The sequence below is a fragment of the Cyanistes caeruleus genome, chromosome Z, assembly GCF_971803275.1.
Source record: "Cyanistes caeruleus chromosome Z, bCyaCae1.hap1.1, whole genome shotgun sequence".
In the NCBI taxonomy this organism is placed as follows: domain Eukaryota; kingdom Metazoa; phylum Chordata; class Aves; order Passeriformes; family Paridae; genus Cyanistes; species Cyanistes caeruleus.
Genome location: NC_141732.1, coordinates 40,960,213 through 40,984,059, shown reverse-complemented (window position 1 = coordinate 40,984,059; position 23,847 = coordinate 40,960,213). Strand labels below are relative to the sequence as shown.

Below are 23,847 nucleotides of genomic sequence, written 5' to 3'. Positions count from 1 at the left end.
CAATCTGGGAGGATATGGCTTCATAACCTGGAGCTGTAATTGGACAATTAACCCCAATATGTAAATAGATCAAAACTTATAAATTGTGAAAACTCATGACCAGTCGTCCATGTTGTGTCCATCTTGGGCAGAGCCAAGCCAGGCTCTTGTACTGCCCAAGGTGTATCCTTGGAAGGCTTTTAATAAATACCTACGTTATTCCTATAACTCTGTCTAGCCTCTGTTCCAGGTCAGCCTCTCTAGGCATCACACTAGACAGTCCCAAGCCAGAAAGTGATACAAAGGGATGCCAACTGTGAGTAATCTACTGCTGTACATGCTTTTCAATAAAGCAGATGCATTTGTTTGTTCTTTTAAGTTCTAGGAGCAAAAAACAGACACTGGAATTAGTATTACTAGCTTAAGCAAAGACGAGAAAATATTTCAGTATTGTTCACTCCTCATATTAATTCTATTATTGAATGAAATTCTCAAAGGAAGCCATAATGATTTATTAAAGTACAGTAAAAGAGTTAAAGGAAAAGTTATTCTCTCTTTCTCTGTCATGTTGCTCTCCCTTTCTGCTTTTAAAGTGAATCAACTTGTCTAATGACCTAAAATGATTCAATAACCCAACCTTTTTCTTCACCAAAATGTATCTTTTCTCTATACTCTATAAATAGATCTTGAAAAATACACCAATTATCTTAAGACCTGCTTCTGCTCTTCTCAGCCCCTCTGGGATTGCATTTGATGTCTTGCACATAATGAAAGAGGAGAAAATGCTGTCATGAAAGAAGTTTATTGGGGAGTACTCCTGCATCTCCCATTTCTGTAGGCTAGAAGATGCTACTCTCTCTACCGCTACAAATTGAATTGCAGAAGGTGTGCCGACACTTTAAAGAAAAAAAAAATAAAGTAGAAGTAACTGAAAAAAATATTTCTTCAATACAAAAAGTGTATAATAGGTCATCTTAAACTCTCCTTTTGCCTTTTATAGGTACCTTAAATACTTTAGGATCCCTTTTCATTTTGCTTAGATTATTTACTAATTATTTACACTTACACTTGGTAGTGGTATATTTGCTGACAGTCAGCTTCAAACACACAGCATTAGACCTAATATGTAAAAATTTTTAGAGATCTGTCAAAGTAGTAAGTGCCAAGTGCATTTTTAAGTCTTCCTGTAGCTCAGCTGAAGTTCTTTCCTCTATCAATTCTCTGCCCCACTTTTGCATAGAAACTTTTCAATTATTTTGTCATCATCCCACATTTGGAGGAAAAGGACAGAGCAAAGGAGGGTTAATGTTACTTAAAAAAAATTAAGTTTGTTATCATGTGAAAGAAGAGGAAATTGGATTTGTGCTCTTTCTCACTTCCTATTCAAATGATAGAAGTTCTAAAACTGAAGTGTTTATTAGATTAAAACTCAAGCTCCCTAACTCTATGTGTGCATTGCAGAATCACCTAAAGTATTATCCAACAATATTTAAGGCAGAAATTTATAATAAAAGCTTTCTTTTATCAAACAATCTATTGCTAACTAGAGTTTAAAATGCATTCTATTGGAAGTGAATGTGGAGTTGAGGGAGAGACAGTTTCCTTAAGGCTCTCTTTTAAAGCACAATGGGATAGTAATTAAAGCAGGAAGACATAAGCAGTAAGACATAGGCACAAATCTGACCCATACCATAAGGAAAGTAGTAATGAAATTCATAAGGGACCACTGGAACATCAGAATGTTCATTTCAGTTGGATTATGCGATCACCTACCTTGTGAAAGCGGGTGGCGAGGAAAAGGGACAAGGAATTAACAATATATACAGAGTAACAAAAGTAACAAGCAAACATAATGGAAACAGAGTCGAGAAGTAAATCTGGCCAACACACTGACTGATGGGCTACCAAGGAACTGCAGCAAGAGATTTGCAGCAGGGGTAAAAACCTGAGGATCCAGGAGGGTGGAAGGGCTAGCGGGACTGTGCAAATTGATGGAGAACTGTGCAGAAGAAGGGGACTGGAAAGGAATAAAGGGAACGTAGGCAAAAACATTATAAAATGGTCTAGTCAAATCTAAAAATGGGACAGTCAATTAGCTTTTCTGACTAAGACCTGCAGATGGTCTTCTTAAAATATTTAGTTACATCTTTGAATAATCTCACTTATCCTGTGTCTGCTAATGCTGCAAGGGCTAACAGCTTCTTGTCAGACTATGTGAATGAGTAGCCTGGCATCAGCACCTGGAGCAGGACCACAGCACGTAGTGCATGTGCTTGGTGCTGGCTGCTGCAAGGGGCTGAGTGTCCTTGCAGCGCCCCAAGCCATGAGTGTACGTTCTCTCTCTGTATCATTTGATTGCAAACCATAGACAGGACAGCCCTTAACACAATGTCTGTTGTGAAATGTTTTATTCACTCTCCCCAGGACATCAGAACCTCAGTATTTAGTTAATATTGGAATGGTTCATGCTAGTAAAACCTTCTTCCAGATTAGTGTGAATTATTGAGTGCTCCCTTGCTTACCATCATATTTATAATTCTCTAAGCATGCCTGTCTTTGTATGAGGAACACCATTTGATTGTATTTGAGATGAGAGAAATTATTTTACAAATTTGTTTTAGTGATATTTTAATACACCATGGGAAGAAACTTCAGGTGGAATGAGTGAAGACAGACACAGCCTTTTATATTATGCTTCACCTTTATGAATTACAAGTCCAGGCAAATATAATTACCTTCATGGATGAATGTAGTAAGTTTTCTTTGTATTAAAGACTTTTATTAAGCTTTGGTGCCAAATCAAACTGCTATGTTTGCCAACCATAATTCACACTTGACTTCTTAATTTCTGGTAGCTACACAAATAACTGATTTTTGGTCTGTAAAAGAAATAAGACCTCTTCTGAGCTCAGCAATATAGTTCAAAAAGAATACAATAATACTAAATTTACATGTTATGTGATATTAATTTCTAGGAGTATCATCAAGGTAGCAGATGCTTCATAGGACCAAATTTTAAACTTGAGACAGTAGCCTGAAATCCAGGAAATGTCTTTTTGAAATATAACTTAATGCTTTAGTCTAAATTGTAAGAATAGATATATCCTGAACAATATAATTCTTTAGGTTTGTGTGAAAAAACATTCCATCTTAATGGTTTTCCACAGCAACATTTGGATTTGCTAAATAGACAAGTAAATAGGAAGTATTACTTCACCCTCATCTAAGAGGTATATGTAAGATTATATTGTTCCTTCTCTTTGAACCTATGTCAATCTGCAGTTCTTCCTGAATCCATAGTACAGAATGTACTTTCTTGGGCTTTGCTGGAAGCGAAAAATACTGGACCCTGCTGACTCTAATCCTAACTTCACATAACCCATCAGTAGGGTACTTATCTCAGACATAAATCCTGGTGGAATTTTTAACTTAAAAAGATATGGTGATGAGATTTTAGCTGTATTAGTACTTATGCTGCTCTTCAGAGGACCAAATATTTTAATTTTCAAATAAATTAATTTAATATCATATCATATCCTATCAAATCATATCTATTTAAAATATAAAATTCCAACAATTTTAGTTTAATATTTTTTAAAATAATAAAATTAAAAAATTGTTGGAGTTTTGGCTCAAGACAATGAGTGAGTTCCTTTTCATTTGTTGGCTTGTTTTGCAGATGGAAACTGATCTCTTTAATTTTCACACCAACAGAGTTAATTTTCAGTTTGGGAATTTTATATATATTACTGACAATATTATTCTATCTATAAGTACATTCTTTTCCTGCCACGTTAAATTTTCTAAAAGGAGACTATATTATGAACCAAATTGGGTTGTGAAACCAATATTTTTTTTCCATGTCCATATATACATATATATCCCCACACACAGAGGCAAAAATGTATACATTAAAAAATTAGAAGTATATCTTTTATGTGTATAATAGGAATATATACATATTCTTACATATATTTTTATATAACCATTTTGTATACTCCTGTGTTAGAAATACTGATAGAAATGCCACACTGTTTCAGGGTATGTTTGTTATTAATTTAGTAGATACTTTATTTTTATACTCACAAAGAAAGTTTTTTCTGCCCATTTCATCTTATTGCCAGAACTGCCTGCAAACGGGAAACAAGGATACCCATTATTTTTCTATATTGCCAACAGCAGTGCAACACATACATGCTGGCTATCACAAATGAACACCATCCTGTATCAAACTGTGAAACTCAACTAAAATAATTTCAACTAGGTAAAAATACTATCTTATCAAAAGAAACAGACTATTCTATTCAGAAAATTAGTATAATTTGATATTTTAGATGGCCTTGCATATTTTTCTTCTCCTTCAGACTGTAAAACAGTATGTAATGACTGGAGCTGGAATGCAAATGTTTTGTTTCTCTCTTTATATACAAGGTTTTTTAATAGGGAACTTCTTATTTTATGAATCTTTTAAGCCTACAGCTTTATGCTGAGTCATGGAGCCTTTGCTGTTATTTATGCTCAGCTGGAGATTAAATTTCCTGTTTGTAATGATTAAAAAGTAAACTCCTAAAAAGCATTTGAAATCTTTCAGAGGCAGTTCCATTTTCCAATCTGTACACTGCTTCCCAGTTTTGAGTTCACTTTCACCCGAGTCTGAACAAGGATTTTAAAAATAATAGTAACCAAAATTTTTTTAATGTAAATTAAATCCATCTTTATAGATTTGTAATGACCAAATCCATATTAAAGCTCATGTAAAAACATGTATCATCTCAAAATGCAAAGCAACATGGAAGGAGGTTATGTGTCATACCTCCCATACCGAACTTTGTATGGTAAAAACCTAGGGTTATATATGCTTATTGTAATTAATAACTATTATTTATATTATTATATAATTGATTTAGGTAATTTAGTTATTTTATTAAATAATATAATTTAATTTAATTTATAAATTTATTATATTATTATATAATTAAATTATGTTAAATTATGCTTAAATTATGTTAAATATATCTTCAAAACCAATTCAGTGAATTTTAAGCTTAAAAAATTGTTAATTTTATTTTTTATTCTTGTGTCTGCATTTTAATAATAATGATAAAAGAGAGAAAACAAATACTACTTTCAGGTGTGAAGATGACTGACCCCAAACTAATACACTATTCTGACAGAGAACTCTGTTCTTTTATGCTAATACTTTATTCCAATAGAGAAAAAACAACCTCAAAAAATTAAACCTGCATTCAGCCAAAACCTTTGGAAAATGAAATTGTCATTTGAGAGTGCATCTAAGAAAATGTACATAACAAAAAATTGTAAATAACAGAGAAGAAAATCTAGATTTAGGAGTAATTGTTAGATTAAAAATGCTTGACTGCTTCCTGAGAAAATGAGACTCAGGTTACTTCAAAGTCAGTTGAGACAACCTGAATTGCTATCCTGTAAAAAATAAAGCAGGGCCTGCCATCTCTGAAGGCTTCTATCCTGAGCCCAAACCCATATCAGATAATTTGAATCAACTTTACATATATCTACACTGTTGTCAGGCATGGAACAAGAACTGTGAGGCTTCTGAACCAGCAGTGCCACCACACGAAGAGGGAAGAAGTGTTTAGTGTTGAAGCCACCAGATAGATCATCAGTTTTCAAGCAAGATCTGTCAACAAACTCCAAGTACATACCACATGAGATCCTGTCACATCCTTAAACTATAAAAACAACCTTAGCCTCTTAGTGCCCCAGTCACAGACACAGTAGTTTTTCTGTATAGGTGAGTATAGCATGGAGCAGCTGACATCACCAGGAATGTTCACTGCAAAAGCAAAGTGCATCCATCATTCCTGGCAGAGCTTTTAACCTCTGTTACAACACCGTTTAATCATTGACTTTTCCAGTTTCAGATTTAATTTGGAAGCATGCCATATCAGGGAGCAGAGCTAAACTTATACGGAAAAGTTGGTTTTTAACAAAACAAATAATATGGAAATCACATTTGAGTTAATTGTGAAAGTAAGTTACCAATAGTAAGTAAACTCATTAGATCATAACTATGGAGGAGATAAAATTAAAAAAAAGGAAATATGAACTGGAGACTACACAGGAAATAATTTTCAGTAGTTTTCTAAATGTCTCCATCATGATGTGCCTTTAGAAATACTAAATTGGAACAATACTTGCATTTTGTGACTGAAGTGGGAGGTGGGTTCATTAACAGTGCTGTGTAAGCAACTATGCAGAACAGAGAAGGGAAAAAAAAGTCATAACATTGACAGGACAGTTGACAGAGAAGTAATAAAACTGCATCAGAACACTGTAAAGTTGAAACTTCTAAAGTTGAAAGTTTTTACAGATTTAGTATAGATGCATCAAAAATTGAGTGGTTTTAACGAAATAACTTTCCTGCTATGTCAATTCCTTATTCTGAATTTTTAAATTAACATTTAATTCTTGTTTTCAGTCAACCAAACTCTTTTTATTTCAAGATATAATTTTTTTTTTTATTAAAAGAGATAATAAAATAAAATAATTTACTTCCATGTGATAAGTGGGTGAAAATATTTAATATATTACCTCTGAAAAAAACCCCAAGTCTCAAATAGAAGACTACAAATTTAAGGAAAAAAAAGACAGTAAGAAAGAAAGTGAGATATAATCATTAGAAATAACTTAAACCTCAAATAAAAAGGGCAAATTCAATATCCACACAAAGAGCCAAGTAACTTGCTTTAGAGGCAGTATGTTCATGAAAGCCTGGAAAATTTATTGTCACTGAGGAAATCAAGATGAGATATTTTTTCCCAGTTTGAAGATGTCATACAACTTTGCAGCTACACAGTCACAATTCACTTACTTTATATGCAAGAGATTAAAGAAGCAGCAGAAGTGTTGCAAATCAGCATTCCCAGTAGTATGATAATAATATGCAATCTTTTAGCAATAATTTTGCAAAGAATATGTACAGCATACCAGAAATTCTTGTCTAATGGATGCTTTATACGCATGGATATAAATGCATACGGTTGTGTTTCACCAAAAATTCACTAGTATAGTTGATTCTCCAGTAACCCTATCCTATAAATAAATTAAAATTTTGAACTCTACTGCTTCTTTTTAAAGGACTATTGATATATTTTTCTATCATTTCAAATGTCAATCAAAAAGAATATTTATCCTCAATTACCATGAAAACTAATGTTTCAGTTCGTAGATGGATCAAAGAACTAGTCTTTTAAGACTGCTTACATTTCAATAAAACAAATGTCAAAAGCATAATGTATCATGTGTTTCAAAAATGAAACTTTGAAACTAACATCTCAAATTACCTTGGAATTATACTGTGACTAATTTGATATTTTCTCCATGGAAAAAAATATATTTCACCCATGATTTGGGGACATGATTTAAGCACCTAATCCCTTCTTTGCTTGAATGCAGATTGGCATTTTGGTAGCACACTTCTGCAATTTTTCCTTCCCAGGAAAAAAGAAAATGTTTTAGGAAAACCAATATAAAACATACCACAGGGAAAGTTTTTCCCCACGACTGCAGTCAGCAGTTATCAATATGATTAAGAATCACAATGCCCAGTTGTTTGTAGGCATGAATGAAGTCGTCGCATGTGCTGAAATGCAAAGAAGGTACTTCTATGTGTACCATTAATTATAAGCAAATGGAAATAGTATGCATGTCTTCTTATTTGTACAACTCAGATCTTAGACGAAGTACAAAGGAAGGTTTGAATGTAAGGCTAGAAATGAGGATAGAGTGTAGCCACTTAGACTATATCAGCACTACAGTGAGCCCTTAGATGGGGCATGGCAAGGATATGTTCACATCTGTGCCAAAGGATAATTGCTAAAGGAGAAAGAAACAAAAGAAAACCCAAATGAAGCTTACAGGCAGAAGCAGAAGAATGATAACTAATTGGACAATGTGGTGAAAAATTTTTAGAGATGGATTTCAAGAATTACTTTGAACTAGGAAGCAGAACAACTATTGTAAGTGTTCAATATGAGCTGGGTAAAGGCAAATAAGAATAATCACAATGAATAGAGATTGTTACTTCAGCAAAACACATTCAAAGATTTCTGAACTACAAAGCAATGCATCACATATTCAATGAGAAACAAAATAGAGAGACATAATTGTACACAGATGTAGCCTCTTCCTCTAATGGAGAAGGTTGTCTAGCCACTGGTGCTGATGGATGAAGTAGAGTACATTACAATGTCCCTAAATGTAGTTCATTATAATTTCTAAATAGCTTGGCTTAGTAATTAGGCAAAGTATATTGAGCTTTGTTGTTGAGGTCAAAGACACGACCACTAAACACTATTTTAGAGGTTGTGTTTCATTTTGTTTCCAGTACAAACCTCCACATCTGCCCTGTCAGCTACAAAAGGAAAGGAGTCTAACAATTCACTCTACACGGGAGGGTATGGGACTGATACACAAGTGTAATAAAATACTACAGCCAAGACTGCTAGGCTGTTCTTCAGATTAGTTGTTAATATACTCTATAATATTACTTATGTCAACACTTCTGAACATTCTGTACACTTCAGTATTTAAATGAATTTTTTGAGTGGCTTCAGGATGCCCTTTATGCCTTTGTGAGCAATTTCTGTTACCTGTATTTTCTCTGCACCTATAATATTTGTTGCATTGTAGGAAATGTTCACCTACACTGTATTTCAGTAATTAATTTATGCCAACATTGTTTACCAAACATGAAGTACTGACCCTTGCTTTTTAAAAATTATATATTACATAATTACTCAAAAACTGGTGGTTTTCTTCATTGTATCAGAATTCTGGCACTTAATCTTCTATCAGTAAACTGTTTTATCCGGCATTTCTTTAGTCTTCAAAAATATGTACTGACCATTCTTCCAATGTGGTGCAGTTTAAATTGCCATTTTCCATACGTTTTAAGTAGACCATTTGAATGGCTCTAATTTATCTTCAGGAGTTTATCTGCAGTGACCTGCTACACCAAGTCCCTGCACTGTTGTTTCTGGGGCTTTCATTTCCTTTTATCTTTGCTAGCCTCATCACTGCTGATGCTTGTTTTGTATGTTAGTCAGACCAGACGGTATACCATCTTGAAGGATCCACCCTGTATGCCATCTACCTAATTAGAGAGGCTCAATTTCTAAGGCAACAGCTTGCAGTGTCTGAGGGATCTTCTGGTACAGATACCACCACAAATCATTATTCAGAGTGACATTAATTAGTTGGTCTCTTCCCAGGATTTACTCTACTTTGGCAAAGATATCACAGCATTTTATTTATATTAGCTCCCCCTCCCCTCCAGTCTATTATCAGCTTGACTTAGGAATCCTAAACTTTTATTATTCATATGAAAGAGAAATAATTTTTTTCCTTGCTTCTGAACTGTCAATCAATGTTTTGTCATGGGCTTATGGCTCTTTAGTTACTTAGCTGACTGACTGCTTCCCTAAATCCGCCCATCACTGTTCCTAACATATCTGGGAAGCTTTGGGATTTCCCCAGTGGAGCATTTACTCATTTTATAGTTGAATTATTTCTTTCTTGGAAGGGATGCAAAGAACTTGTAACACAAACAATTTCCTTATTCCTTTACAATGGAAGTGATGGTGAATGTCAGCCTAATCACTAAATCTTTTCAGTACACTTCTTTTGAAGTGTTCATTTTTAAAACTGCTCCTGCAATCACTATTTTCTTCTTAATATTAAAAGTGCTATGCAAAAGTGTTATATGTAAATCCTACTTTAGAACAGTAGCAGAGAACATTCAATTTGTTATTTAATGTAACAGTTTCTGCATAGAGGAAGCACACATTACCCTTCTCCACATTCAAGTTCCCCTCTTCCTTATGCCACCTGAAAAAGGAAATAAATTTTACATTGGCAATAAGAAATGTATCAAGAGGAAAAGAAGAGGGAAAAATATGCCAAAACATGTTGCAGCATAAAAATTTATGCAAATTAAGGAGGAAGTATTTAATTGAAGCGTCTCAGTTCACAATGGCCAAATCTAATTTGTCAATTTTATGCATTCATTTAGAGTTAATGTTAGATTTTGTCTTTTCACTAGAAATTATTGCAACTTGCTGGTTAATTTTTAAAGCAACCTTTGGAAACCCATGCCTTGTATCATGTTCTAGCTGCAAGGTAGCAGCTATGAGAGACAGTGAGAGACACAGAAATACACTATTTCTGTAGGAAGTTAAAAAATATTATAGCATATATCAGTGGTCATGATGTCTATAATCTGAGTTCTGCTTCTGATGCATTGCTTATGGTGTAGCTTTTTTCACCCTCATTATTAATAGTGTAAATGCTATTTGCAACAAAGGTAGCTGCACATGTAAATATCAGGACATAATTTTAGGCCTTTATCCCAAATGCAATTATTGACCGACTAGGCAATGATGCAAGTGTTTAGAAAGTTTAGCTTTAGAAAGTGATATTATTTCTAAAACACAAAAATTATGATTTGATTAATATTAACCTGGCATTTAATTTATAATATATGTATAGTTAACAATGACAGTGGTACAAATAGCATTTTTTTCACATCCACTTCGTTCATGCAATCTGTTTCACAGTAAGATACATGTTGTTGTATAGCAGCAGTAAAACTTTCCAAATTGTCTTTTATGTGTTAAATTCTCTATCAAACAAATTTTTCCTTAAATATTTTAGCATATTTTTTTTTCAATTCTTGCTTAAAAATTGAAATTAATGTTAATTATTTTTTTCTTATTTCATCAATTGGCTAAAGGCAAGAACTTTAGTGTCAATTCCCCTCACCTTTTCCTTTCTCCAGAATTATTTGTGACTTTGAAAAGGCCATCACTATTAGTATTATCAAAAACAAAATAGTAAATTTATCTTCAATATTATTATCAAGCTAATAATAAGTATTGTTTATTATTATCAACAATAACCTTTAACATACACCTTTAAAAAAATGCCTATGAAGTATTTTGACATGTAGCATAGGCATTCATGGTGTTTTGATTTAAATAATTTAGATTGGGAAATAGGAAGTTCAAATATAAATGTGAAGATACTCATTTTTTGAAGGCCTGTTGCATAGTGTAGGTGTTCAATAGATAATAAACCTGGCCAATAGGAAACTTTGAAGGCAAAGTTGAACAGAGTTTCCTGATGACTTTTAAAATGCACAGAGATTATTTAAATGAATGGAGATGTCTCCTGTGAGTTGATACATATAACAGAGATTCTCCTCAGTGTCCATGGCACTTGAGCAGACCTCTAAATGCAGTTCCTTTTTCAAGGTGCAAAAATAAGGACTTTTTTTTTTTACTAACAGACATATTTCTCAAAATGTGAGAAAGGAATTCTCCCCTTTTTCCCTAGAGTGGGTCAAGCACCAGGCTACAGGCTCTTCTGGATGAAAGCACTCCCCCTTCCCTTCTGGAACTATATCACTGTGCAGAACATACTGTGAAAAAGAGAAAAAAGAGCAAGACTACTCTAGTAGGAGATTGAATCTTTGGTAGCAAGTCCTGTACATGTTCTGGTCATCATCCCTAATGATTAGTTTTTAGCTATGTTATTAAATTACTTACAGTTTTTTACTCCTAATTTGTTTACTGCATACTTACATACAAACTACTTCAAAATACTTAAATAATGAACTACTCCAAAATCTAGCAGATTTATAGTGAAATTCATATAAGGCATAAGGGTCATAAATATCTAAATTTTATACAACTGGATAAGCAGTAAATTTTTTCTAAGTATTGAATTATCAACGCATGAGTATAGAGTAGTATTAGAGCACAGTAAGGATCTGGTAGATGATAAAACACACTAATTAAATAAGCTGTAGTAAAACCAAAAAGGTCTGTTTCAAAATATTAAACTCTGAAATCAATCCAGATATGAAAAACAATAACAAAATTCTCAAGGAAAGCATTAGAATAAAATTCTGTTAAATACTGATTAGCAAAATTAAGAAATCCATGCCCATATTTTAAACTTATCCCTTGGACTTAATAAATCCCTTTGATGTTAATACATCCCTTGGACTAGAGCGAAATGACACTGAATGATCAGTGTTTATATTTATATATATGTGGCAGGTTTTTTTAGAATAATTTGCAATGAAAAGGAGGTATGTGGCCATTTTGTCTATTATTTATCATTACATAGCATTATATATTATCTAAGTTATATACAATATAAAAATATAAAGATCACTTAAGAAAATAATGATAATAGGGAAAGAAAAAAGAGAAAGTATAACATTAGATAGTGGAGAAGAAAGGTATCACCACCAATAAATCCAGAAACAAGGCTTGATTGTCAAAATTTAGATGTGCATTGGTCAAAATGACCGGTTGCAGTCTTGATTCCTTGGGGGTGAGGGAAGCACACCTGATACAATGGGTTAATGTGTGTTCAGGTTCAGGTCCAGGTTCAGGTCCTGGTGGAAACAACCAGGTAACTCTTCAGTGACAGGGAGTATTATATTGTCTGTTGCAACACTATGGATCATGCACAACATGGGTCTGGGGGCCCTTCAGCAGGTCCTTAATGGTCTATAACACCTTCTGAGACACAACTGCGGTTTCTTTCATCAGTGTAGTTGAGCCAGTTATGCCTAATTGGAAGGGACAAATACTGGAATTGGACTGGAATAATAAGACATGGAGTGAAACAGGATTGAGAGCAAAAGAGTGAAAAACACAGAATAAGCTATTAGCCAGATGCTAAGACTATCTGACACCTTAAAAGCAATCTTTACTTTTTTTCAATGTAAGAGAACAGCTATCAGGAGGATTCAGAAAATTATACGAAAAAGGTTCCAAGAGAGCACTAATGTAACTAAAAACAACACTGATAAATGAAAATAAGAACAGATTCAATCTGCAGTTCAAAAGTGGCTGTCAGTCTAATCATCTGGTGTTCTCTTCTCTGTACTTCACATGTATGCTCACACTTAAACACAATTAGCCAAATGCTCACTTTTGAACATTTGAGATCTCCAAGAAACTTGTTTGGCAATTAGACTGCAGAGACCAGTTGTTTCATATATTCATCACTGAAAACTTACAAAATTCTTGTTTTCGGTCACTGTTAAAACCTTCATTGTTTTTCACAGATATACAAGCAAATATGCCAAATTGATCAGAGCACTCTAACCACCATATACTGTTGATGAATACTGCACATTTTCTGCCACATAGTAAAGCATTATGATATTGTCAAAACAAGCATTCACAATTGAACTAGATATGACAAGGAAAGAAGAGTCACTGTTTACTGTAGTATTGCATTATCCCTGGGTAAAGCTCTGTAATTTGCAGCCATTTAGTAAAAGCACAAATGAAAGGTTGATAATCAGATCCTGAGAAGAGAGCAACCTCTAAGTCTAAATTTAAAGTCTTTTGAAGATTATTTCCTGCTGACAAATAAATAGTGAATCCATACTCTCAGGCCTAGAGGAGACATGACTGGGACATATGAGCAAACAGTGAAGTAGCTTTGAAAAATCTTTGGAAATTCTATGTCAGAGAACTTCTCTGGACAATAGTATGGTTTATAGTTTTTATATATATATATAGCCACGTAACCTTATACAGCCACATAATCTATGTTTACTCTCTAGTTTAAATTTAATTTATAGAAATTATTTTAACAAACTAACAAAAATCAAGAATGAGTCTTCATGCAGGCCATATAATTTGTTATTGCAGTAATGGTGCTTTAATGGTTTATTGTAAGTAAAATTGCATTGACAGAATTAAATAAAGAAAGGCCTATATAGACCAGCTAAACAGTTGCATACATCTTTTTCAGCTGAACAAAAGTTTGTATGTCACTTCCACTCTTCAAGAAACCCTCAACCAGTTAATTTTGAAAACAGTTACAAAGTTTAAAAATAGCTGAGAGTGGCCATGTTTGTCAAGAATTTCAGTCTAGCACTGAAAGTTCCTTTTTATGTCCAAACACAATTTATGTGAACTACCTTTCATGAACATCCTTGTTAATTAAACTCTAACTGCTTTGGTACTTCAAAGTTATATCCCTGACCTAAAATTAATTCATTGTTTATATTCATTAAGCTCATTGGAAGCCCGGGAGGCTTCATGGTCTGTTCTCACTGTCTACACAGAACACTGAATTATTCACATATGCAGAATTCTTACTAGTGTCTTACCTGATATATCATTTATTATTACTGAACACCTGTGACACTACAATAAATAATAAAGTTTAATTTATCATGTACTAGGAGTAACCTCTTCTTCCTAAAATTTATGTGTTTTTAGTAAGACCTTTTTTAAAAAAAAACATTTTTGTAGGGAATGAAGCATCCTTTTAATTTGTACCAATATTCCAGATAAATAGGAAAACGGAAGAAAACAAAATTTTAAAACCTCAACAAAATACAAACCAAACCAACTAAACAGACAAACAAATGCCCAAACCATAAACAAATAAACAAACAAACCTCAACCAACTAAAAATAGCCAACCAAACTGAAAAAACAGTGCAGTAAGAAAGGTAGTATGTCTGTTAGGCACAGTGCATGTAAAGCACCTTACCTACATTTTCTTTACTTCTAGCATAAAACAAGAAATTCTTCAACTCACTGAAGGAAATGGGACCCAAAAATTCTACCAAAAATGTCAGCCAGCAACCCAGAATGATCAAGAATTAAGGCCAGTGGTAGAATTCAGTTTACTGCAAAAGCCTGAATGACCAAACCTTTTTTTCTTAGTTAGAAGAGGACAACCTAGTATAAGCAATAGCAAAACAGCATTCAGAACAAAAAACTGAGTAGATTCAAATAAAAAAAGGAATAAAATTTAAGGAGCTAGTAAGGAGCTCTTACTTTCGTGTTTAAGGCAATTAAGATAGAAACATCCATGTTGTTGAGATATCATAAAGTATTTGCTTGAACAACAGCCTACACTAAAATACTTGGAAATTGTGGCTTCTATTACATGGATTCATTTTGTTATTCTTGGAAATTTCAGGCCTGATCTCATGGGCAGATCAATGAAAGATGTATAAAATTGACATTTTCCAAAAATGTGATCTGAACGACGCTTATATTGCTCTGAACAACATAAGACCCTTATAGTCATTGTGCAAATATGTCTGTACAAATATCAATTCAAAATACTTATTCAGAATATTTTTCATATTGGTTACATTTCCCATCTGTAAAGCTTTATGGTCAAACATTAGCAAAGACTTTCAAAATCAATGTGAATCATATTCTAACCTTTGTGGTTTGAAAACACTGCCTGAGAGAATAATATCTCAAGTTGCATGTGAACGTGCTTAGAATGGGAAGATCTCTCAGTGTTCTAATACCAAAATTTAATCAAATATTGCTCATCAACTCTTAACGGTAACCAGAGAAACAAGACCAGTATAGAGTTAATACTCTCTAGAAAATGCAAAGAAAAATGTAACCACATCCATATTCAGAAATACATTATAGCAGAGGTATTCTCCAGTCTGTAAGTCCTGTGTCCCTCCAGGAATGCATAAGAGTTGGCATTCATGTTTTTGACAAACACAGTGTGTAAAAATATCAAAACAGCCCAGAAAGCACGATGAAGAAATCATTCCTTCCAAGAAAGAAACCATCTTACCCTGCAAAACTTTTCACAGGAGAAAGCTTCTAAAGTTTGAAAGAAAAAAAAAGGTAGTAGGAAGAATTTGAGTACAGTATCTCCATTACAAGAAGACATTTTAAGTGCTTGTTAGCAACAGTAATGTTGCTATGGAAAACACGTTATTATATTACTTTCTAAACACCATGTCATTATCAACTAAGGCTTAACAGACAACATATTTCATGCCATGATGAACATTTATTTATACAGATTTCACTCAGCATGATTTCAAGGCAGATGCTACAAAGAACGGAAAAGAAAGAAGGAAAAAAAAAAAAAAAAAAAAAGTAAATGTAAAAGAGGAATCATTCTGCAGTCTTGGGTAATGAACATCAGGGTCACTAGGTGCCCTGCTGATGACTTTAGCCTCCAAGATCTTACTTCTCCATTTAGGCCCAAGCAGTTTCTGAGTTGCTTGTTGGGAAGAACACAAACTGACAACAGTAGCAGAAAAAGCACAGAAACTTCAAAGTTCTACAACAGTGCTCCCCAGACCACTTGAAAAAGAATTTAGCTTAAAGATCTGAGGTATTGCATTAATTTGTTTAAGGATGTATCTCACACATTTCTAAAATTGTAAAGTTTTTCCCAAAACTTTGTTTGCCAATGGGCTTTAAAATGCTTCTAACATATCTAATCTAGTTGAATGGAGAATTGTATATTAGAAAAGTGAACTTTCAAGCTTAGTCTGGAAATGTATACTAAAGATCTGTACCCACGTCTCTTGCTGTGAGCAAGATTGGGCTGTATCACATAACCAGTTTCTGGGAAAAATTTACAAGTCTGTAGTAGTAATATCTACATCTCCACATGGAGACTTCAAGTCCAGATATATCCATGGATAAAATACTCTCCTTACTCAAGTTTTTATGAGACTAGCCCATCTCTAAAATGGGGTCAGTATAAAAGCAGATGGAGAACTCCTCTAATTTTGTGCAAGCCCACCTATGTAGGCTCTTATTTGTATAAAATTAAAAAGGAATGGATAGTCCTCCAACCAAACCTCTGAGACAATAAATACCTGGTAGTGCTGGAATAAAGTATTTAATCTCAGTCTTCAAAACAGCAGCAATTTTTGAGTAGCAACTCCAAATGAGAAAAAAGAATGAAGAAAATAAAGACAGATATGAGGGTGTGAGATGTCCTACATATGAGTAGACTCTGAATTCTTTTTTCTCCACTGTGTTGTACACCCGAATAAAACGTAATAAACTATAACCTAACTTAAAGTAACTTGTTTAACTCTTTGAAAAACTTATGAATTGTATTTCTCTAAGACTTAAGACGGTAGACAAAATTATAACAATACAAACTCACTTTTACTTAGACTACTGAAGACTAGCTAAAAATGTATGTATATTTCTTTAAGCCCGCAAAATATTCTGGAGGTATGAATGAAACTCAGGTTGTAAGCTAGCTATTTCTAAATAAATGGCAGTAATAGGTAATGGGCTTTATTATTAAATACAAATTTTCTTTAAATCCTTGATAATAGACAAACTGTTAAATTAAATTTTTTCTACTAAGTATATCACCTATGCAAAAGCCACTCATGTTTAACAGTGAATAAAAAAATTGTTCCTGGATTTGGGGCAGGGGATGTGTGTGGGGATGTTAACTAAAGTTTAATTTCTGTTTTTTTCTGAAATAACTTTTATGAGAAGCTCTCCTGATCAAGATGGGCTGGTTGTTCAAAGACAAGTGATATACTTTGCCAGACAAATAACAAATTTATGATGAGTAATACTCAAGTTATCAAGAGATATAGAAAGACAAGTTATGAATACTCCATATCCCAGAAAAAAAACTGTGAAAACTTTACATTTTGTTATCATCAGTCTTCTCTCTGAAGGAGACCGTTTCAAGGAAAATAAATCTCTCAGTCATTTCATTGCAGAACAGAAATTTTCAAAGCTTCCAAGTTTAGATAGAAAACCAGAACCCTTGTTTTCCATCCAACGTTACTAAGAAGAAAACTGATGAAAGAGAAAGTAATAAATCTGAAACATTCTGAGAACTCTATATGTAGTATTTTAGCATTGGACTGCACTGTGATAAAACAGTCAGCGAAGAACTTTGCTATTATTCTTTATCTTTAATTTGAGTTTAAGCATTTATCCATGTTCTGTAAAACTTCATATCAGCAGATATTTCAAAGTGTTATATATGTATGATTGATGCTTTAGGAAGAGACATTTTATAGAAAGCAGCTTACAGTTATGAATGCTTAGAAATTACTTCAAAGTTGTTAGTTAACAAATGGCACCTTGATATAAAAGTTTTGGCTCAAGTATGTACTTCTGGTCTTGAAGAGCAATTAAGAACAATTTCCCAGCTATGGGGAAGCAGGAGTATATGATGAGATCAGATTTCATCAGATTCAGTTTCAAAATAGAAGAAAGATGAGCTGAGGGAAAAAGATCGCTTTTGTAAAGCCCAGTTGCTCTGTGTTTACTTTACAAACTGACTGCCTTGAAGGGGTTCTTGATAGGTCTCAAAGCTGCACAAATAAAAGATGTTAAGCCTTCAAAGCAACAGAATCTAACTGAAAGAAAGACTTGAAACCCATATCATAAACTATTGCAGGAAGAAATGATCCATTCATGGCTGACCTAAGTGGTAGAACAAAAGTTTATGTAAATTCAGTTCTGTTATTTTTAGAATAAGCCTTCCACCAGCGTGCATAAGCCTTAAGGGCAGTATTAAGAAAAAGCCACCTAGTGCTTCAGAAATATCCTTTTCATAGTCTTTACAAGTAGGACAACAAAGCAAATGCACAGAAGGAGACTAACTTATTCATGTTTTTCAAAGAGTTGTTTTTTCAAAGAAACAATTTGTGTTTCTCACATCTCCCACTGAAACAAACAAGAACAGTTTACAATCTCACTAAATAATATTTATTCCCTGTAGGTACATTGGAAACTTCAAAAGAGCATGAGAAAATATGTGGCATAATCACAGTTGGAAGGAATTTTACAAGATAGAGAAGACACAGCATGCCACCTATCACCAGTCAACATCCAGATACATTTTCAGAAGTTGGCAAGGGTTTACATCTAAGTAAAGATGAGTAGTATCCTACAATATCTAAAAGTCCTTTTTTCTTTGATAATATTTATGTAGATTAAATGAAAAATTATCTGTGCACCATTTTTTGACACTATTTGAGAAAATACTGAATACATATTAAAATTTCTCTTTTTAACTTCTAGAGCTGTAAAACTTAACTTAGATGTAAGCAGATAGTAGTTTGTCTTTAGATGTGCAGAATCCTGACCTAAGCTCTCAATGTAAAGGCAAAATCTCACTATTTTAAACTCTTCTAAACTACAAAACTGTATGACTGGATTTTCAAATCATAATCAAAATGTAACTTCAAATACTGAATCAATCAAATTACAAGTACCCTGAACTAAATAGTGCAGTTGCCAAAAGGACAAATCCTCTTAAAGTTGATACAGTCAGTTTTTGCTCTTTAATTTACACATCTTGGAACCATGAGACACACCGTCCCACCTAGTTTTAAGGGATTATCATTAAAGCATGTTAATCAAGCCTTGTGAAAAGTTTAAGATGCAAAGGAAATTAGCTGATTATCAGACTTTATAGTGAAGCTTTTCCCAAGGTTTCTGTAAGTAAAACAATACCTTATGAGCTCTTTTTCAGTTTGGACCTAAGAACACAAATCACAAGGGGAGTCTGCCACTTTCATCTGCTCTGATAATTCATAGTTTCTGACAAAATTAGGTGGACACTCCAGCTGAAGGTGTACACTTTAATATTTATGCCTTAAATTCTATATGCTAAACTGAAAACTCAGCTTTAGGTTTTGAGGAAAAAAATACGGAATATTTTCAAGGTCTGGACTCTTCAGTCTGAGTGGTAGTGACGTGTATGTCACAGTCCTGCAGCCAAAATCATTGGCTGCAGGTTGCAACACAGTCGCCAGCCTTCAGGATGGTGATCAGCTTAACTGCCCCCAGCTGTGATATTTGTTCTAGTTCCACCATGTCTACATATTAAAGACTGAAGTACTAATTTCACTTAATAAAAATCTTTAACAAAGTGTTGGAGTCAGAGGCACAGAGAATATCTCTGTATCTGTGCTGGCAGTTTCAGACACTCCAGAGAACACTGAGTTCAACCTGAAACCATGAGAAAACTCCTAAAACTAAGTGAAGAAACTGAGAATGTGTGTAAGTTAGATAGAATTTTATTAAGTCACTGGGTGAGAAAGTTAAAGTTTAGGGTTTAAGCTATATTAGCGAATAAAAGACAACATGGAGGATTTAGGACATCATCCCTTTCTCCTTCTTCTTCTTCATCTTCTTCTTTTAGGGTTTTTAGGTAATATTGGGTGATTGGATGAAAGAATCTGCATTGCAGAACGCAGGTGTTTGGTTATTGGGCTATAAGTGAAAATAAGTTACTTGGCATTTCATTATTGGGCAAGTTGAGACTTAAAAGACCTTGAAGAGATATTTCACTCTCCATTTTGTAGCTTGTTAGCCTAGTGTATATAGTTCTTCACTGTCTATAAATACGTAATGCAGATGAGGAAGAAACAACTGAGCCAAATCACAAAAGCAGTCTCTCTGTCATTAAGTTGGTCCTGAAGAAAAAAAATGACCTATCAGTTACCCATAAATTTCATTAGAGCATTTCACTGTATATGAAGACCCCAAAGATCCTTGAGGATCATACTCTGTTCTCCTATGATTTTTTTTTTTTTTTTTTTTTTGTATGTTTTAACAATTTTTTCTTGACTTTCCCCTAAAATTTTCATCTTCAGCTTAGTGGATTGGGGTTTTTTTGAGAGGCAAATTACATTTTGTCATTTGTCTTAAATTATTGTGATCACATCATATGGCTTAAAACTTTCTGTTTCAAGTATATTATATACATTTTCCTCACAATGGAGAAAAGATACACACATATACTATGTATGCCATGTATGTGTAGAACTGTATGTGGAATTGAAACAGATTTTTCAAACTTATTATTGTCCACAATGTCCAATGGATGTCAATGAAGTTAAGAGCATCTCAGAAAAACATTTCTTATATTCTACAGAAATCAGCAAGTTATTGATATATAGGAATATCTGATAAAGAATATACTGTAAAAAATATGCACAGATAACAGCACAGAGATGCAATTTGGGCTCCAAGGGAACACTGTCCTATATCTCTTCTCTTAGATGTAATGATGTCCCAAACATCAGAGTGCCTTGATTTGAAAGACAGATGTCTGCCAAGGAAGGCAGGAACCTCCCTTGGAGTGGGACATGACCCCCTGTCCCTTCAAATTTTTATAACTTTGAAATTCAGGGGCTTTCAGGCAAAGAGATAGGAAAAGGAATAACATTTCTTTACTAGTATGTGTGTGCATAGTCTGCCAGGCAGGGGGTGCAGGACTACAGTGTAGCAGGAAAAATGGGAGCAGTGGCAAAGAAACAGCAGGGAGTGGGAAGGGAAGAGGCCCAGGGATGCCAGGGTTTCCCCTGAGGCACCCCAGCAGGTGGCAAAGGGGAATTTTTGTGAGGTAGGGTGTTTTTAAGGTCCCAGCGCAATGGCCACTCTTACCAGCAGATCTCCACTCATGGTAGAAGAAAGGCAGCAGGAGACGGAACCCCGCAGTGGTGGTGGATTCTACCCATGGCACTGCAGCCTCTCTCCTCTCCCAGTGTCCAGAGCACAAGACAGCTAGGAGCTGCACCCAACCCCTTTTCCCCAGCCCAGTCCTTGTGGTATCTCTACCCTTCTCAGAGAAACCACCAGGTAAAAAATGAAGAGTAGCCAGCTGGACCCCTTCCATCCTCGGCCTCCTCTTATCTCTCATAAGTTATCTCTCGTTATTGTCTCCTAGCAACACATATGGGAGAAGATTCCCTGAGAGAAGGAAACAAAAGGAAGAATCCTAAGCCCCAACACAGGGCTCTGCACTTGTAGACTTCGTGGCAATTCTGATGAATATTTTGTCTGAAAGAAAACTTTTCATTTGATGTACGTGGCACTATCAGTCTAACTACATAACAACAAAACTTATAAAAGAATTAAAGAATGGACTAAGCGTGAATGGTTAGCAATGACATGCAAATTTATGATGTGTGTGCCTTAACTTTCTGGACTGTGGTAGTTTGGCATGTAGGGAGAAAGTAGGAAACATCCACGGAAGTGACTTCTCTGGGAGAAGCTGCTGGGAGTTTCTTCTCTGCTTGAGATCAGGCCAATAGCTGGCCAGTTCTGAGAACTGACAGCATTTTGGCACCACGGAAAAGTAAGATCACCTTTGTGAATGCCACCTTTTAAAAACCCAAACCTTCTTGTCTCTTTGTTTCTGGCCTTGAAAGGTATCAGAGCTCTGCTGTGTCTGGCCCCATTCCCCCCCACGGGCCTGTACGGCCTGGGGGAGGCTGGGCCGGACTCCAGCAGCTCCTGGGCAGGGGATGGAGACTGTGGGGATTCCCCCCCATCAGGCCAGGCTGGGGTCTGCTGTGGCGCCTCCTGGGAAGCCTTCCGGCTCCTATTCCGGTGGGGTGGATGAAGCCTTTTTCAGGGGGCCACAGCCCTAGGCTGGGCCTGGCCACGGCTGCTGACATCTCGCTGATATACCCCCCACCATGGCCCACACAGACAGCTCCAGGATGAAAAATGGCTGAAAACTGACTGTCTGCTGACTTCCAGTGCTGCTGAGCTGAAATACAACACCATGAATACCTGCTGCTGCTTGGGTCATATTTAACCCTTTCACTACCTAGATGAGACCTGCAGACTTTAATCTCTCCAAGGAGAAAAAAGGACACGAGCGATCAACGTGTAAAGAGACAACATGAAACATCAAGGTCAGTAAGAGAAAGAGTCAAGCCTCAGATGGAAGGAGAATGAGGAGATGCTTTAATAAGCTGAAATATTATTTTAGTAGAGCCATGGAGATGGACAATAATGTTCTGAAAAACTCCTTTAATTAATGGAAATATTATTGGGGGAAATGAACTATTCAAACTGTAAATCTGAGCAAAGGTATCCATTGATGATGACAAGCAGATGGTGGAGTAGCTGTGATCCCATGAGGTACTTCAACAGAGAGAGAGAAGTGAGAGTTGATGAAGACTCTTTGCCTTTGAATAACTCTAAAATAATGCCCCTTGAGTTCATGGCCCATGAATACACCTCTGAGTGGTGTGAAAATGGGAGAAAGGGATGATTGCAGTCTTTTTTCTGGGAGCCTGCCGTAATGGGAATGAAAAGCCACGAGTAAACTGTTTACTGTGTAGAACTCTCCATGGCATGACAAGAGAAAACTCCTCTCCCTACAGAGACTGATGAAAAGACTGCTGTATAGTTGCTACTGCTAACATTTTAGCAGTTTTTTAGCATTTCAAGTTTTGTCTCTATGTTGTCAGTTGAGAAAGGAAAAAGTTGGGTGTGGGGAAGAAAAGGTTTCTGGAGGTTTTATTCCGGTTTCTTTTTCTTGTAGCTCTGTTAATAAACTTTCTTTATTCCTTTTAAGTTTAAACCTGTTTTGCCGTTCTCCTAATCCATATATCACATCAGAAAATAAATACTCAGGTGATTCTTAGCTAGTGCTAAACCCCACCACATAGACTAATGATTTGATGCTTTTTTTTAACTAGCAGTCCAAAGGAAGTCAGAACTTAAATACCTCTCTTTCTCTTAAGTATGACTGAATATATATATATATATATATATATACACACACAGTACAGACCCTAATTTTGTGACAATTATCTTCTTTTCTTCTTTCTTTTTTATTTCTGTTGACTTTTTTTTTGCATGAAATACATTCTGATAGTTATTAGGAGAAATACAGTAAGAGACATTGTTACCTGTCAAGAGTCTATGCATCACATACTGTGAATAGACAGGATCACTCTACTGGTGTAATCAAACATCACAAGGAAATATTTACGTGCCTGATTCTGTTGTACTCAGTTGTATCAACCACAGATTCTCATATTAAAGGAATCTGCTGTCTCAGTTGCTCTTGAGAGATCACTAATATTTAGAACAGAAAATCCTTGGTTATTTTATTGATCTTTTTTCCTAGAATTTCCAAAGGACATGTTATTAAAAGCTTAACTCTAATTTCACTGAAGTTAATGGAAGAGAGTTCTGAATTAAAAGGTAGACTGAATCCTAAGACAGATTTTCTTTATGGCTCTGTAGTTTTTTTCTGTAGCTAGAGA

The 23,847-nt window shown here is 34.8% G+C and overlaps 3 long non-coding RNA genes across 4 annotated transcripts in view; 2 read left to right on the top strand and 1 right to left on the bottom strand.

The window, feature by feature from the left end:
* Nucleotides 1–6,083: 6,083 nt before the first annotated feature.
* Nucleotides 6,084–21,293, bottom strand: LOC111941806 (uncharacterized). Its single transcript, XR_002870277.2, has 3 exons — nucleotides 21,224–21,293; nucleotides 9,812–9,849; nucleotides 6,084–6,210 (listed from the first exon to the last, which is right to left on the bottom strand). It is a non-coding gene; the product is annotated as an uncharacterized LOC111941806 (long non-coding RNA).
* Nucleotides 21,294–21,332: 39 nt separating this feature from the next.
* LOC111941805 (uncharacterized) lies at nucleotides 21,333–21,716 on the top strand. Its single transcript, XR_002870276.2, has 2 exons — nucleotides 21,333–21,418; nucleotides 21,507–21,716. It is a non-coding gene; the product is annotated as an uncharacterized LOC111941805 (long non-coding RNA).
* Nucleotides 21,717–22,133: 417 nt separating this feature from the next.
* The window catches only part of LOC111941813 (uncharacterized), a 31,369-nt gene continuing 29,655 nt past the window's right edge, over nucleotides 22,134–23,847 (top strand). For both annotated transcript variants that reach the window (XR_015280062.1, XR_015280063.1), the window contains exon 1: nucleotides 22,134–22,482. This is a non-coding gene — a long non-coding RNA (uncharacterized LOC111941813). The remainder of the gene's footprint in view (nucleotides 22,483–23,847) is intronic.